Source organism: Astatotilapia calliptera, chromosome 9, assembly GCF_964374335.1.
Source record: "Astatotilapia calliptera chromosome 9, fAstCal68.1, whole genome shotgun sequence".
Classification (NCBI taxonomy): domain Eukaryota; kingdom Metazoa; phylum Chordata; class Actinopteri; order Cichliformes; family Cichlidae; genus Astatotilapia; species Astatotilapia calliptera.
Window position 1 is genome coordinate 7,447,843 of NC_137430.1, and position 17,766 is coordinate 7,465,608.

Here is a 17,766-nt window from a genome sequence, read left to right on the forward strand (position 1 = left end):
AAAACAAAACAAAACAAAACAAAACAAAACAAAACAAAACAAAACAAAACAAAACAAAACAAAACAAAACAAAACAAAACAAAACAAAACAAAACAAAGATAGACACAAAAAATCCAGCGCTGCGATGGCCGGGAATCGAACCCGGGTCAACTGCTTGGAAGGCAGCTATGCTAACCACTATACCACCATCGCACAGAATGCCCTGAAAATCAAACACTAACTGACCGAAACACCTCTGAGCTCCGAAGTGAATCGCTGTTGTATGAAGAACATAGATTTAAAGTTGATGATCTATATTAACTGATCAAAGTGTGTTTACCGTTCTCTATAGTTCAGTTGATTTAGGGAGGTAACATGCTGGAACAAGTAATGAATTTATTTATTGCAATTACAACAATCCTAAACACCCCACGCCTTTCAGACACAGAACTTACTCTGAGTCTTTTCAGGAAGTCTAGCAGCTTTTTAACGTCAAAAGAAGTCTTTGCGATGCTGCAGAAATGAATCTGATCATAAATGTGGCGCTAAATGTTCCTTTTGCTTAAGAATTCAAACCTTTGTAATGAAATGGTATTTTTCACATGCTGTTCTCGTTTAAATTGCCTTCATAAAACAGGGTTTCAACAGGGTTAGAACACATAGTGGTGAGTTTAAGATGCGCATTTTGTAGTCCGACTTAAGCACATTGTTTAATGAGCCTGGAAACAAAAGCGTCGGGACATCTTTAAGTTTCTTGAAGACGTTTCAACACTCATCCGAGAAACCGTGGACGGGTGTGGGTCATTATCAACAGTGGTTTCGGGTGAAGACCTTGCCTAGCTCTGTCATATGACTGAGGTCAAATGACCAAAGATTTGAATGGGCGTTCAGGCGCCTGGGAAGGGATCTCAAAACTGGATTATTGGTGGCAGACACTTGGTGTGGAAAGCCACCGCCTCTGTTCAAAGATGGTCGTTCACAGTGGACATAGGTGGCTTCTTTCCCTCCTTTTTCAAACCATCTGTCTTCTCTGTCCAAATCGTAGACACTGGCATTCACAAAAGAGCGACCTTTGGTCTTCAGATACAGATGTACAGCTGAGTCTTGTCCTGTTGAGGTGGCTCTTCTATGTCGTGCCTTGCGTTTATGAAGTGGCTGTTTGGTTTCTCCAATGAGACATTGCTCTTTCAACACGGAGGACAACCAGCGTCACGCTGTTAAGGGGATTAGTGTCATGACGTATATTCTCCCCTACCCATCTTTTGTGTCATTTAGGAAAGCTGTTCGAGCAGCAGTGCGCTGGACTGCAGGCAAAGAAAATGGAGATGCCGGGGATTGAACCCGGGGCCTCATACATGCAAAGCATGCGCTCTACCACTGAGCTACATCCCCTCGACCTGCCGCTTTCGGCAACTCGGCTCAGAGGGTGTAATTTGAGAAGATTGCGCGACAATTGAAAATTGATTTCCTGTAATTTCCTTACTAATGGTTGTAAGTTTGGTAGACAGGTAGAGCTGGGTATCATCATCATAACAATCTGAACTTACTGTACAGAAGATGATGTTGCTATAATTCACAATATTGTGAAAGTGAATTTATAATTTATCAAGAAACAATTTCCCCAAGCCAAAGCACAAATGAAAGGAGAAGTAAAACAGGTTGGTCTAAAGTATGATTAAAGACAATTACTAATATATTGGAAAACCAGTAGATGTTTTTCTGTCTAACAGCTCCATTTCTAAACATGCAACTGTTTGATATAATGTGGAGAGTGTTGGTACAGATTTGATACTTAACGGCTGCGCAACCAATATAACTTACAACATAGAAAGTTGTAATACAACCAAATTAGACATAGAGTACTTATCAATAAAATAATAATTTCAATAATTCCATCTACTACTACGTCTGAATGTGTCGGATTGTCGCCTTCAGTTTGGGACTAAAGAGATGTTTTTTTTTAATGTAATCATTTCATGCTTGTTTAAAAGCCAGCTTTCAATATATACAGTTTCTAATAAGCACAATGACCAGATAAAACATGTGGCAGTGTTTTTATTTAACACAGGCTACCGCGAAATCTTTTGATGAACCAACTGTGGGTATGAAATTAAACTCTTTTTTTAGAAGAACAATCTAAATTACTTTATTTTCAACTGTAAAGCCAAACTAGATTTTAAACATTTATTGTTTAAAAATGACAGCATATGTACTTGGTATCTCTAAACTATTTTAATGTGTTGTATGGGGCTTTCTCCACAAGATGGCAATATTGGCTTTGATTCTTGCAGAGGCAATGTGAATCCAACCTGCAGTATTTCTAATGAACAGCATGCACCCTCTTTGTGTGGCTCTGTGCATTTAGACATTACAAAAATCTATAATGCAAGTATTTATATGTTGGTGTAAGATCGTTTTAGAGCTGATGTAGAGCACACATATAAGTGTGTTTGTATAATCTCACCTAGGACTATAGCAGTGGAATCCCGCTGGTCACAATGAGGTCTTTGTGTCGAGTGCAGAAGCAGCAAGTGAAAACTCATGTGATGGAAAGGCAGTACAGTGTGCAAACCCAGTCTTAACTGTACACATTTATGTCTCTGCACAGTGTGGATAACCTGCAGCACACATATTTGAGTGACTGTGTTAGGGTCAACTAAGCTTGTCAGCACTGGTGCGTGCAGCCAACCGAACTTTGGGTGCAAACAAAGCATCGATCTTTAGAGTATAGAGCTGCTGTGTGTGGATGTGCCACCAACCTGAACTTGCACAAGTTATTTAGGACAATAATTCAGAAATGATATTTTCTTCTTCTTTCATGCGAACAGTCACAGCAAACAAATCCTTCCAAAACTGAATTATTCAAGCATCTGATGGAAATTAAATAACAAAAGAAGCAGTTTTTATTCTTTCAAGTCTGTGTTGCTCCATCATCACATACAAATATGGACTCTTAGCAGAGCCAGGGCTCCTCTGTCAAGCCGACAAAGCTCTGTCTGTGCTACCACGAACAAGCCAGCGGGCACATTTACTGCATGGCCCTGATGGAACGGCATCATTTAGAGCAACTGAAATTTCCGCAGCTGCTTATGTGATGTTTTTCCACAAAGAGACTTTTACTTCACTGAAATGATCACTTGAACTTACACTGGCAACAAATTTTGCATGTTGTTGTGTCCTTCAGAGGACAGCAAACCTCTCTGACTTTATTTGCTTTCGCATGAATTGGTTTGCTCTTTTGACTCTGACTATAATAACTCTGATTGATAATTGCCTACCTGCAGAGAGTGTTTGTTGCCAGATGGGGGTAGTATCAAAAACATGTGCTACAACCGGTCTGTGGACTACTCTTGTTGATGCTGTTGTTGGTCCGTCAGAAGTGTGAAGTCATAACATAGAATGAGCTGAAGTGAAACTGAGTGTTAAAAACAATGGAAAAGGTCCACTGTCTGTACTTTTCATGCTGTATTTTTTATCTTTGATTGTTTTCACACTTATCCCATTCCTCGTGAACTCTACTGTCACTCCAATCCTTATTCCAGTAGACTTATCAACCAACTAGTATTCCACGATTGCATTTGTCATCCATGTTCAGTGATGCACATGGGACCATGTTTGCAGTGGGTGAAAACCTCTCCGTACACTGTCCTAACAGAAACCCAAGCACAGGCTGTATGATTCATGAGGCTGTAGGCAGGTATCAACGCCTGTGCCATTTCTTGAAGACTGTTTGATTAACTTGTAAATATCACTTGAACATGCTAAAAATGTGCACACGTACCTGCTTTCATCGCACACTCAGAAAGATTTACAAAGTGAGTTATACATCTGCATTTCATGAAAATGAAATCAAATTCCAGAATAGTCTTATAGCCCAAGAGAATACACATGCCAGGTTCCCTCTCTGTGTGATGAGTTGGAATATTAGGACTAAGAGAAGGCAAACAGACACAGTGAACCAAAACAACCTAGATTTCATGGGCTTACCAAAGAACGGCTGCTTGTTTTCAGATGAAGCAATCCTGGTATGGCCTCTACGGCTTTACACCCGGGGGAACAGCAACCCTACAAACAGAACTCCAATGCCCTTTCACTTTGAGAAATGCAGGAAAAAACAGCCAAAACATTCAGATACAGGAAAACAAACTCTGTTTCCAGAGTATTTCTCTGGGTGAGATTCACAGACACAAATAAAGCAAAAACACAAAAGCTCTTTAAAGCCTTCTTTTGTGATTTTAGGTGACTTTCCACTCTGCATGCCACCATGTGGAAAATTGTACTGGTACTATCTCAAGTACAGTATTTTCTCACAGAGCCCATCTGGTGACACCGGTGTGATTGTCACATTGGCAAGCCAGTAGTTTACATTAGTTTAATGTCAGCACTCATTAGAAAAATGAATCCTTTGTGCATCTCAGACCTCACACATGTTAGTTGGCCCGATTACACAGAAACTAGCACAGAATGCGTCGCAGTTATGCCAGGTGGTCCTCAATACATGTTCTTTCTCAATTTTGATTTTGTACCAAAGACTCTTCAAAGAAATCACTCCCAGTTGTTCATGATATTTTATCAAGCCTTACCTAGACACCTTTTCAGAAAGTCCATGTTGGGTACATTTAGCCTAGAGTTCAATTGTCAGATATATTTTCCTCCATTCACTATAAAGAACCAATCTGCTGAAGTGTGAGAGTGACATTTTCAGCTAGACTACAGTAGAGAAATCACAGATGTCTCTCATTAGGTCACTAGTTTGGATCCCTCTGTATCACATTACTGGCCCTAGCTGCTCTGTGATTAAGGTGTTCCTGTTCTGTGTTTGTGTTGTTTAATACTGCACAAGCCAGTAAGCTACCCGTGACTAACAATGGACACTCTAACATAATGCTACTGTAGAAGCCCAGAGACTTAAAGCCTGACATTAGTGCTTATCGCAGGTGTTTAGAGGATCATTTAATGTCTTGGCCCCTTAAAAAAGTTTAACACTAGTGACTTGGAGGGTGGGAAAAAAAGGACGTTTTATTGACGGAGCTTACATGGCTAATATCAGTTTGGTCCATAGAGTATAGATCTGAATTTAAACAAATCTGTACCCATTTTAAAGAGTCATAACCTACTACAGGCAGATGAGAAGAGGCTTGGATGAGCTGTATAAAATAGATAGACGAATAACTAAAAGTAATCTAAAATTATGCATTGTTCTATTTATATAAATATAAATAAAGAGGTAAGTCATGTAAGTCATTTATCTTATGTAAGTCATAAGATAAATGACTTACATCGGCTCCTAGGCTCCAAGTGAATGCCAGTGATAGTAATGCACGTCTAAACAAGCTTCTGTTTGCTAAGTTTTCCATAATGACTTTGAAAACCATTAATTCCTGAATGCAACCTCATGGCAGTAATGCGAGCAGAAACTTCACCATGCCTTCCAGCGGACGTGATTCTGTGCTGTTACTTGGCCAAACATCCTGTCAAACTTCCCTGCACTGAACAATATTGTTTGTTTAGCTTTAATCATCCACTGTCTTGTCTTAGAGAATTAACTTTATGACTTCCTTTGGGTCCCTCTCTGAAATTCAAACCTCACAATTCTCTGACTCCCTCGTAGTTTTCTGTCGTTACAGAGCAAACAAGCCAACTCATTATCTGTTCCTCACTATATAAACTGGAGTGCAATTCATGTCTGTGTAAATACAAGTGAAAAGAAGGATCTGCTTGAAGGAATGGGGAATATAGGTTGGATTTAACAGGTCGTGCAGTAGTTATTTTAGTATCAATTTAACGTTAATCTTTATTGCATAAGACTTTCCACACATCTGCTTTCAAACACCATCCAACAAATGTAAATATAAGCACTAAATCTGAATTAACAATAAGAATGTTTATTCTGTTCCTTGTGGAGAGATTTATCATAAAACGCAGGCTGGGGATCAGAGAAACATGAAGATGGAGTCTAAACACACAGTATACATTACAGATCATTACACATAGCGCCTGGGGCATTTTTTAAAACATGTAATATCAGTGCTCACTGCGGCCCCTAATGCTAAGAAAAGAAGGGAAAAAATCCCAGTTTAAGTTTGCAGTACATATATGTTGCCTCTGAGTAATCTCTGATTGTGCCTTCAAAACTTACACAAAATCCCCTTAGTTCTTCCCAACAGGACTGGAAATGGATGCCCCAGAAATATGGCAGGAACACACGTTGACACTGCAACTGGATTAAGTGATGTGTTTATATTTGGGAAACAAATATCCACATTTTGAATCAGTATATTTCAGTGAAAATGAAACAGCAAACATTTAATCCTTCTTGAAACCGTACCTAAAAGCAAGCAATAGAGTCTAATAAAGTGCATGAAATTTACATGTTGTAGTTTGAATTTTCATGTAATTAACATTTTTTTTATTATTATTTCTATAAAATAGGCAAGAAAAAATGTACAAAACAGAGTTGGATTGTTAAAGGTACTTTTTATATTTATTCTCTGTAGAAATTGACTAAAAATGTCACCACGGGTGCAGTGCTTTGCAACTAAGTGCGTTAAGATGGCTAATGAGCATTGCTCTTTAACCTTTGATTTCTTTTTAGCTCTACACACATTTAACCATTAGACCTATCCTTTTGTCAGGCCACTATTCTAATCAAATATAGGTTCTGCTCACTAACTGCGCCATCTTGTGGTATAAATTTGTATTACATAAAAGTAAAGCGCAGCACTTGTTTAAAATCAGTTAATATCGCTTCAACGGCATAGATATTTTGGACGTAGCAGTTATTTCTACTCATTCAGTTGACAGCATTAGTTAATTCTGGAGTCTTTAAACAGTCTTTAAACACAACAATGACATTTACATTAAAGCCAAATGAGAGAGTCCAATTCACTTTCCACCGTCCTCAGAACTGTAAACAATAAATCAATTCAATTCACTTTTATTTATACAGCGTCAAATCACAATAACAGTCGCCTCAAGGTGCTTTATATTGTAAGGTACACCCTACAATAATACATACAGAGAAATACCCAACAATCATATGACCCCCTATGAGGAAGCACTTTGGCGACAGTGGGAAGGAAAAACTCCCTTTTAACAGGATGAAACCCCAGCAGAACCAGGCTCAGGGAGGGGCGGGGCCATCTGCCGAAAATCAAGAGAGTGAAACAGAAAGAATGAGAGAGATATTCTTCAGCATCGTCACACTACCATTGTACATATTTTCACTGTTTAATAATGTTTTTAAAGAAACAGATTGGTCTTGTGAAAAAACGCGAGTGCAGTTCTACTTTTATCACACCGTCATAGCCATAAAAGTAGACTCGTATGTTACTGGAAAATTCAATGCCAAGAGTTTGAACGTCCCTACGGAGCGACAGTATCTGGTGTTTTTGCTATTGAAGTGTATGTCATCAGGCTAATATCTAACGAGCCCCTCAAAAAGTATCTGTGGATGTGCAAGAGTGTGGAAGCAGATTCAAAAAGCTCTCTTAAAAATCATTAATAATAGATATAGATATGTCTAGGATTAGCTGGCCAGCAGAAGAGCAGTATGTTTTATTGGATAAAAAAACTCAAACATGTAACCGTAACAGATAGGTAACTCCTGTATTTTTAGCATGTTATAAATTTTAATTGGCTATAAAATAATTGGTTTTCTTAGTTTTTAGTAAGTTTTATTTAAAAGCATGTTTCAATGTAAATAAAGCATATATTAGGCTTTTAAAATTGTATTTGTTGTACGTTGTGCTATTTTTGTATAAGGTACATCTCTGATAAAGTGAATATGGCCAAATGATGTATCTTTTTTTTTTTTTTTTCTTGCCTGTCCCGTTTGGCTCTTTTGCCATCAGAATTGTTGTCTAAAGGCAAAGAAAGATGCCCAACGGATTTACTTTACCAAATTGACCATCCCAGCCTTGCCATAATGGTCCATTTGATTCACCTTTTATTGTTTATTTTATTTTCACTTGCTGAATACGGGACAGACTTGACTGGGGGAAAGAAAGGGAGAAAGAAAAAGGGAAAGAGAAACAGCTGAGAAGAGGGACGGGGGAGAAGGGCAAAAACCAAAAACCAACAGAATGAGCAGAAAAAGAAAAAAAAGAAGAAAAAAAGAAAAAAAAAGCATATATCAATCACCTGGGTCACCTGCTGAGAAAGAAAAAAGAAAACAAGCAGAAGAGAACAAGAGTAATAGAATAAACAGCATCACAATGATATATGGGAATATGACAGTAAATACTAAATATTAAACATTATTGTGCAGCACATAAGATCAACAGAACACAGTGTGCTTTGAGGTAGGAGCCAAAAAGGGTGTAGTTTGTGGGTGTGATCACCCGTGTGTACACCTGTGAGCATGGACGCGCTTGTTTTTTGTTTTTTAAAAGGTTCCTTCATGTAATGATCTGCTAGAGGGTGTGGGGGGGCCACAGCCCCGTCCTCCAGGGCATGAAGCAGGTATGGAGGAGATCAAAACTCCAGACATTCAGAGGCCCCCAGAACACAAGAGACCAAGGAAAACCAACAGAGGGGCAGCCGCGCCACTGTCCCAGAAAGAGCTGAGGAGAGTCCCAGATGAGGGCTCACTCAGCAGCCGCGGAGCAGAAACCAGGGGGAGTTGCAGTGACGCGCCCGTGAGCCAAATGATGTATCACTGACATGTATCAGTACTTCACCACAAGCAGTTGCCTCTACGATGTCCCCGTCTGAGATAAACGTGCACTCAGACCCACAACAACCCTTAACCTCACAGCAAGATGGGGCCTTTTCATTCGATCAGACACCAAGTGTTTCTTTTTTCTTTCTTTCTTTTTTCATCTTTAAAGTGAAACAGTGAACCAAACACTTATGCGGTCCAAATTGTTCCCTAGGCAAACTGCTGCTGCTGCCAGTCCAGTCCAGCTTGGTCCTCCTCCTCTTCCCGCTCCTCAATCCACATGTCTCTGTCCACACTGTTGCCATTCTGTCTTCCCACTGTGAAGGCAGGACAAGGAGCTGATCCTCCACTCCAGAGACCACCAGCCTGACAGCACATACAGGCAAAGCATGACTTCAAGGCTCACTGCTTGTGGGTCATTCTTTTTGGTGTGTTTTGGGACAACTAAAGTCTGTTCTTTCTGGAAATAAAAATCTTAAAATATTTAATTCTAAGTTAAGAGGTTTTGCAATGTGATGGAATGTAGACCTCATTTCTTCTGCTGCATAATAAAAGCTTGTTGATGACTTAAATATGTGAAGCTGCAAAATTAGAAACTCACATCAAAGCAATTTAGCAGCAGTGACGCTCTGTTAGCTGAGCTCAAAGGAGTGAACGGTGCAACAGTATTTATTTAGGTCAGGGGTGTCAAACAGAAGGCCCATGGACCAGAATCGGCCAGACAAAACTCCAATCTGGCCCACTGGACAGCTCTAGAAAATGTGCAGGAGTGTACGGATTAGGTTAGGATAGGTTTTACAGCTGTATTGATAATTTGCCATTCATACTGCACCAACGCAATCAAGTAATAGATGAACAATTAAATGACAGAAAGTTCCTGTTTATTCAAAATCTGCTTTATAAATTTACACTTGATACACAAACATTTTCTTTGAATTAATGAAAACATATTTTATCATTCCGACAATGAACCAACAGAAACATTTTCTGTAATTTTACACATTTATTATGTACTTTCACTGGACTGGCCAACGTAAGATCAAAGCAGTCTGTTTGTGGCACCGCATGTCAAATGAGTTCGACAGCCCTGATTTAAGTTGTCACCTATGACATAATGCAGTCTGCACAGTGTCGTTTACCAAAATCGCTGAAGTGAACTCATTTGTGTGCAAACATGGTTGAATGAACATTTCATTAAAATCTCCACAACCCAGCAGTGAGTCAGCTACAGCGGCTTGCAAAAGTATTCGGCACCCTTGAACTTTTCCACATTTTGTCACGTTACAGCCACAAACATGAATCAATTTTATTGGAATTCTGCGTGAAAGACCAAAACAAAGTGGTGTACACGTGAGAAGTGGAACGAAAATCATACATGATTCCAAACATTTTTTTACAAATAAATAACTGCAAAGTGGGGTGTGCATAATTATTCAGCCCCCTGAGTCAATACTTTGTAGAACCACCTTTTGCTGCAATTACAGCTGCCAGTCTTTTAGGGTCTGTCTCTACCAGCTTTGCACATCTAGAGACTAAAATCTTTGCCCATTCTTCTTTGCAAAACAGCTCCAGCTCAGTCAGATTAGATGGACAGCGTTTGTGAACAGCAGTTTATGTTTGGACTCATGTATGATTTTCGTTCCACTTCTCACGTGTGCACCACTTTGTTTTGGTCTGTCACGTGAAATTCCAATAAAATTGATTCATGTTTGTGGCTGTAATGTGACACAATGTGGGAAAGTTCAAGGGGGCCGAATACTTTTGCAAGCCACTGTATATGACATTCATGGGTCTTTTCTTGCTTTGGGCTTTCTGCTTGCTCTCTGACACACAAGTGTAGCAGTTTCTTTCATTTGCATGTGTGTGTGTGTGTGTGTGTGTGTGTGTGTGATCCTAATTGTCTCCCCTGTTCTGCCTGGCATGTTTGCTTTGCTGACATAGGGCACCGTGGCTGTTAATCTGCACCTTTACTCCACACACAGGCTGTTAGGAATGTGTGTGGGAGAGGACAGCACTGAGCTAACAGGCTCTTCTTCCAACGTCATCTCTGTTTACCTGCTATTGTTCACAGCTCCTGTGAAGCGATGAAGAGAAAGAAGTGATTTATGTGTGTAGTGACAACAACAAGTGTTTGGACTGCTGTGGCGCCAGTGCATTTCTTTATCCTGTGGAACTGGCTGAAGCCCGGAGCCATTAACGCCACAGCAACTTTAATTTGTGGAGACATATTGTGTGATTATTCGCTGACTTGGAAAAAAAAATGGTGATTTTTAAATTATTTGTTAATAACGATTTCTAGCAAGCCAACACAAACAGAGACATGTTTTTTTTTTCCTAAGTTGCCCATTAGATGCCTGCTTCTCCTCGTTTTATCCCCCTTCTCCTCTCCTATGCTGCATCTGATATTGTTGATGTTGTTTTTCTTTCTTTCTTCCTGAAAAATGAATAGTGGCTCTGTCACGTCAGGGAGCACGGGGTTCTGGGTTGTCTCCTTCCTGTTGCCTGTCTTATCTCGTGCACAGATCCTGGCTTGGCCTGCTTTGGTGTCAGAGGAGGCCCCCCCCCCCCCAGCCTCCCATGGAGATAGACAGAGTAGGGGTTGGCCCTGCATTGCCCTGCCATTTTCATAATCAGTGCCCCAAGAGTTTAAAGCAGCGGCAGGAAGTTTCTAACATCTCCTCCCTCTTAAAATAGACATATATGCTGAGTATGATGCACGTTTTAAATGGAAAGTGGTAAAATGCAAGACAGGGAGGGAGGGATGGATAACGGGTTTGGTATGTGGAGGGTTTTTACTTGAGGCCCCGCCATGAGGTCCTCATTTGTTCCTGGGGCCATTACTGCGACAGACTGTTTACAATCACAGACAGATTAGGTTTACTTAAGGATTTATGTTATTCCTTTAGCTGAAATGTATAAACACGGCTAACGCTTTTCCACCACCCTGCTGTTATAAATTAATACTGCTTGCTGGGGCCGGGGGGCTTACTTTAAGTACACCAAAAATGTGTGATTTACTGAACAACGTGCGGAAAAAAAATGTCCTAATTCTTTCCCAAAGAGGTGGAATGAACGGCACGGTGAGCTCTGAACCATGGTGCTAACCGAGCTGGCTTTGGCTTCATCCACTTTCTTTGCACTTAACAGAACTCAACACCCTATTAACAAGTGTACCTGAGTCAAGAGAGCCCTGCTGCCACTGGGTGGTGCAATATGAAAGACAAGTTGCTCAAAGAATTCAATAACAGGAAAACTTTGCATTATACCTGATCAGCTACAATAGAAATATACAAGTTCACACAAAACTCTATGTATAGCTAACATGATATAAAGAAGATTATATAGCTATAAAACATTTGCATATTTCATTTTTTTTAACTCAGCAGATGGTATTTGATAGAAAACCTTAAATATAATAACAGCATACAGGTCTCTAGCATATTCTAATTAAACATAATTAGTCTGTGGGAATATGGCTTTCTCTCTTGAACTCTGTACACATGATGAGTTTCTGGGCTTACTCATTTTCTGTCATCCATCCATTTTCTTCCACTTATCCAGTTCAGGGTCTCGGGGGCTGGAGCGTATCCCTATTTTTCATCACACTGAAGAAAAATGCCAGTCTTCTGTGCAAATCTTGGTCATATTGTGTTTCAAAAAAGACGATTATCTATGTCATTCTCATTGGATGATGACTTGTTCTGACAGTCAGACCCACTTCTCCTCATCATGTTTAGTTTTTTGAAACCAAGCAACAGTGAAGACGCTGATCTCAAGGCTTCAAGACAGGCCCTGAGAAATCAATGGATGACATCATGGTAGCTATCTCAGTTTTTTACACTGTCTATGGTTACAGCATGCAAAGAGCTGAAGTGAAACTGAGAAGTGATAAAACTATAAAAAATGTGCACCTCAGCCACTGTCTGTGCTTTTCATGTGGTTTTATTGATCTAAAATATTTCTTTAGGCATCTACCAATTCTTTGTGAACTTTGCTGTTCAGGCCCACTTTTCAACCAGTCAGCATTTAACGTACACACAGCATCGTCCCCATCTGGCTACGTAGTGTCGGCTCTTTAAAGAACTGCACACAAGTATGTCTGCATAGGTTGCATGTGGATAATCCTTCTCTCTGCCATCCATTGCTCCCAGGGAATGCAGATAACTGTTTGACTGGCCTCTGGCTCTCTACCAAGTTCTGGTGGGATCTTTCTCCTCATGCTAGAAGTTGGAGATAAACACCCTGCGGTCACTTTCACTTTCTGTGTTCACACAGATACAAAGAGCAAGCTAGCCACACCTGTGCACTTGTCTTGTTTGTGCCAAGTGTCACTGTAATCTTTACTCATTCTCCAATTCACAAGAATGAAGCAGTGCTTTCCACCACCCTCTCTCCATCTTCATTTCTTCTTCCTCCTGTACTGACTTACTAAACATTCTTGCAGTATAAATAGGATCATATGTGCTCACTCACATAATGTTGATAACGTCGGGTAATTCTGGGAAAACTATTATCATTGAATGGAGCTATTTTTATTGACACTCCTTTAAGGGCTGGTTAAAAGCTAGGGAAAGCAGAGACAGCCTTAGAGTGGCCGTTCCCATGCACTGCAACCTCGTGTTAGGAAATGAGTTTGGTGGTGTTGAAGACAGTGAGAAAATGTTTCAGTCTATCGTCAAAAAATATTCTAAATATACCAATATCTTAAACTTAGACCAGCTGAACCAGTTCAATTCAATTCAATTTTATTTATATAGCGCCAAGTCACAACAGCAGTCACCTCAAGGCGCTTTATATTGTACAGTAGATCGTACAATAATAGATACAGAGAAAAACCCAACAATCATATGACCCCCTATGAGGAAGCACTTTGGCGACAGTGGGAAGGAAAAACTCCCTTTTAACAGGAAGAAACCTCCTGCAGAAGCAGGTTCAGGGAGGGGCGGGGCCATCTGCTGCGACCGGTTGGGGTGATGCTCATGGTATTATATCATCTGTATATTATACAGAGACTATGAGTGACTCCCCTTCGAAACTAAACTAATATTTAAATGCTCCGTGCCGGATGGAGGCATATTGGTTATAAAGATTTTTCTAGCTTGTGAAGATATGCTAGAAAAAGCTGGCAACTCAGCAGGATACAATCAAAACCTCCTAACTAAAATTTGCTAGTTTTCCATTTGTCTCTGTCTACACACCCTCTCATCTCTTTCAGTGCCATCCCTGTCCTGTGGCTAAAGCCAGGCCAAACCACAACTCCTCAGATCTTTCCTAATTACATGTCTGAGCCTCAGTCACAGAAGAGCTGCGCAGCGCTGAGGCTGCTGAAGCTTTTCGACAATCATAACAGAAAATGGCTTCATGCACTTCCTACTCTGCTTCAACAGCAATGACAATAACTATGGGGGGCGGGGGGCTATTTTCCCAGGCTCTTTTAGTCCCGCTGAATAATAATTTTCCAAGAGGAAATGATAAACACATGAAGCAATTACACTATATAAGAAATTCAACTCAAATCTGAATCCTTGCTTTCAAGTTTATGACTGCGGATCAATGCTGTCATTTTCAATTTGGGGCCAGGCAAGTATCAGAAATAAAACGCTCTAAGCTTGGCTCAGTGAGAGTTATGGGAGATATCATTATTGTTCTAAATTTTCTCTCGGCTTCTTCCCCATGTTTTTAACATGGGGTATTTCCATCCTGTGTTTTTTCTCAGTGAGTGTAGCCCTAACCACACAACATGAAGGCCCAAGTTCATTAGCATGCTGGCCTCAAATCCAAAGTGGAGGTATCCTGACTGACCTCTCACACACCTGCATCTGGACACTTTTAATTAACACATTCCTTTTTTCCATAGGTCTGTTTGTCCTTTAAAAAAACGGGGGAAAAGGGTAAGAGTGAGTGAAGGAACATGGCATCCTGGGCTGGTTGGTATCCGGAGTAAGGTTTGGCATGTAGCTCAGTGAGACCACAGATATTCCTTGGTCTTCAATCCCTTCTTTTTTTCTTCCTCTGACTAGCCTATCCCTCCTCCTTTGCTCACTCTTAGCTGGGCTTTAGCTAACAGTGTGGCACATTCACCACTGTGTCTTTTCTATGCTGGGGTCATAACCTCTCTTAAGAATGCTCTGCCTTTTCTTAAGGCGTGAGGAGGGTCACGCCACGCTAACAGAGGAGGCTGTCTTCCATTCATGCTCTTTGGAGATGTACAATTAAAAAAAACACAGGCCTGTTTGTCTCGTTTATACACGCAAACAACTGGAGTCTGTGCGAGGCTGTTCGTCCCCCTCGTGTCTCAGTGAGATGGATTTATACTGTCTTCTTTCCCAAGAAAAACCAGAAACGTCATTCACTCTGTCCACCAGATCCAAAAATATTTCAGCATAATTAATTTAGTGTACTTCTCAGCTCTTTATTTTTGTTTTTTGAGGACTTCACAAATTAAATTTGAATACTTGCAGATGCAATCTTTAGCGTGGTTAATTTGTACTGTTTGGCCTGTGATGAACTGGGAATCTATCCAGGGTGAACGGATGGATGGATTTGTAATTTCAGATGCTAGCACATCAATGCTAATTAGCAAAAAAGAAAAAGTAAGCTGGGGTTCATTAGCTTAGCAAATATTTTGTCATAACCCAAAGTATTAAAAACTGGTGCTGAAACTCAAAAGTTATCACAAAGCCCAAGTCATATTGAGGAGAACATGAATGTGTTTGGCGAATTACGTCAGCTGTGCTCACCATCAGTGGTGGTGATTTGTTTTAAAACCTACCAGGCTTGTTTAAAGCAAAATTATATTTTGAAAGAAGAAGAATTTGTGCAAATATGAAGCTACATTCATCCAAAAGCAGGGTGAGCACTGGATGGGGTGGTTGGGCTTTCAGTTTTGACGGGAGCAGTGATCCAAATGATGTTCATTATACAAGAGCTGGTGTTACACGATATTTTAGCCTGTGTTATGTTTTATTTTGATATCACTGATTGTAGATAAACTTGCTGCTTGTTGTGCAAGTTCTCAAATCAGGCTGTCTTTTAGTTAGTGGTTATCAAACATTATCTGGAAAATGCAGCTAAAAAAAAGCTACAGACGGCAATTTATGTTTTTAATTTTATCATTAACATGAAAAAATAGACTGAATTTTAGTAAAAAAAAAACAAAAACAAAACATTTTCACAATAACGTTAGAAGACTCATATTTATTTTCACTAAAATAAAAAATCATATTCATTCATCTGAGCTGAATTCTATTTTCCCTTAGTTATCCTTGCCCCATGTCAGGGTCCTGGGTCTGAGCGACCCAGGATCCCTGAGCAGTTATGAATTATATTGTTATTATTATTATTTGTATTTTGGTGTTGCTTCCCTTCTCTGTGCTTGTGTATATGTGTGTGTGTGTGTGTGTGGCTGAGCACCTGTTTATAGGCGGCGTCAGGCCTGGAGGGTGTGGTCCTGCAAGGGGACTGGCCACACCCGAAGCCACACACCTGCTGCTGATCAGGCCTCGTCGGGGGAGCTACTTAAGAGAGTCTTGGAGCTCCCACTGACGTGGGATCATTGCATGAGACCCCACGTTAGTCGTCCTGTTACCGAGTTAGTGTGTGTATGCCCGCAAGTTGTATGTGTCCTGACGGCTGCGTCTTTTGTTTCCCGCAGGAGGAGCGTGGAAGACACGGGAGCAGCGAGCACCGGGGGGTGCTGACACGGGAGCGGAGAGCACAGAAACACGGACTATTCACGGGGAGACACGACACGGGAGTCTGGGAGAACACGGGGATTTATTGCTACGTTGTTTTTCACTTTGTAAATAAACACTGCCTATACATAGAGCACCGCGCCTGGGTCCTCCTTCCCCACTCCTTCCACGGTGTGCCATGCCATACCGTGACACCCCATCTGATTTTTACTTTTCAGATTTTGATGTAAATCCCACTTGTCAGTACATGCTTAAAGCCTAAGTGAGAAAAAATGCCAAAGGGCCAGTGGTTTCACATTAAAAACATATTTCTGACTGAATGTATTAAATGTTGCCAATACATTTTTTACATTCTGTTGTACTTTCCGTGATCTGAACGTAGCTGGCACGTGCAACTCTGTCCAATTCAAACTCTCTCAGGGGGTTTGTTTTTGTCATTGGTGTGCCTGTTAAACACATCCTGGGCAATAGAGTCAACACAGTATTCACTACACTTTACATATACAATGTTGACAGCTGGCCTAGGAGTGGAGTTCCGATCAGAGACAGACACAGTGGTCCTCATTGTGATGATAAAAATCAGCTGGGAACGAGAGGAAAACATGGCTACAGGTGGAAACCGTAGCATAATTCAACTGCTGTGAATTAAAAAAGCACAGCGGAGGTTTTGTTCATAGAGGCCAGCTTATACAACTCACAGAGGAAGTAGCAAGAATGGCAGGGGACAAAAAAAAAGCCATGAGGATTCATGAGGCAGATTCTTGGGAATACACAGCAACAAGTCAAGGTACCCCTTGAGGGGGGAGGAAGGAGGGGATGGAGGGATACTAAAAACATGGCAGGAACGAACTCAACTGCCTCTCTCATATCCCAAAGCCTGAACCATTGTGTTGTATTTTTGGATTTCTAAAATCTGATGAAAATATGAAATCAGGTCTTGAGAAAAGTGAGTGAAGCTTATTTTAGGGCCAAACAGGAATCCAACTAAAACATCCAGAGACAGGGGAGCCATCCCTTCCCATCCCAGAGTCTCCATGCTTCCTGTTTTCTTTCAACCAAAGGGGCACTAAAAGCTCAAGACTGTGTGCGATTTGGGCGTGTGTCTGCGATTTGAGGAGGACGTTTGGCCCGGTAATGGACTTTATTAACACGGAGGAGGAAACGAGTCAGGACTTTTGGGAAACATGTCTAAAACCCAAAGAGTGGGTTGCTATTTGGAGATAAAGCCTCTTTGTTTGTGAGACATCACAGATGCTGCTGATTCAGCAAGGTGAAGGCAAGGTTATTTAAAGCTTTGAGGTTAGGCTGTTGCACAAGAACTGACCCCACAACGGTTTGGATAAGTATAGTGTAGGTCAAGTCAGTTAGCATGGTGGTGGGCTTGTTACTGTAAAACACACACGCATGCACCCACGTAAGCATTTTATAAC

General features: G+C 40.7%; 1 long non-coding RNA gene and 2 other non-coding genes across 3 annotated transcripts; 1 reads left to right on the forward strand and 2 right to left on the reverse strand.

Annotated features, from left to right (window-relative positions):
• Positions 1-121: 121 nt before the first annotated feature.
• Positions 122-193, reverse strand: trnag-ucc (transfer RNA glycine (anticodon UCC)). Its single transcript has one exon. It is a non-coding gene; the product is annotated as a tRNA-Gly (tRNA).
• Positions 194-1,300: 1,107 nt separating this feature from the next.
• trnaa-ugc (transfer RNA alanine (anticodon UGC)) lies at positions 1,301-1,372 on the reverse strand. Its single transcript has one exon. It is a non-coding gene; the product is annotated as a tRNA-Ala (tRNA).
• Positions 1,373-13,708: 12,336 nt separating this feature from the next.
• LOC145430903 (uncharacterized) lies at positions 13,709-16,467 on the forward strand. The gene is made up of 2 exons (XR_013911236.1): positions 13,709-16,213; positions 16,297-16,467. It is a non-coding gene; the product is annotated as an uncharacterized LOC145430903 (long non-coding RNA).
• The last annotated feature ends 1,299 nt before the right edge of the window (positions 16,468-17,766 follow it).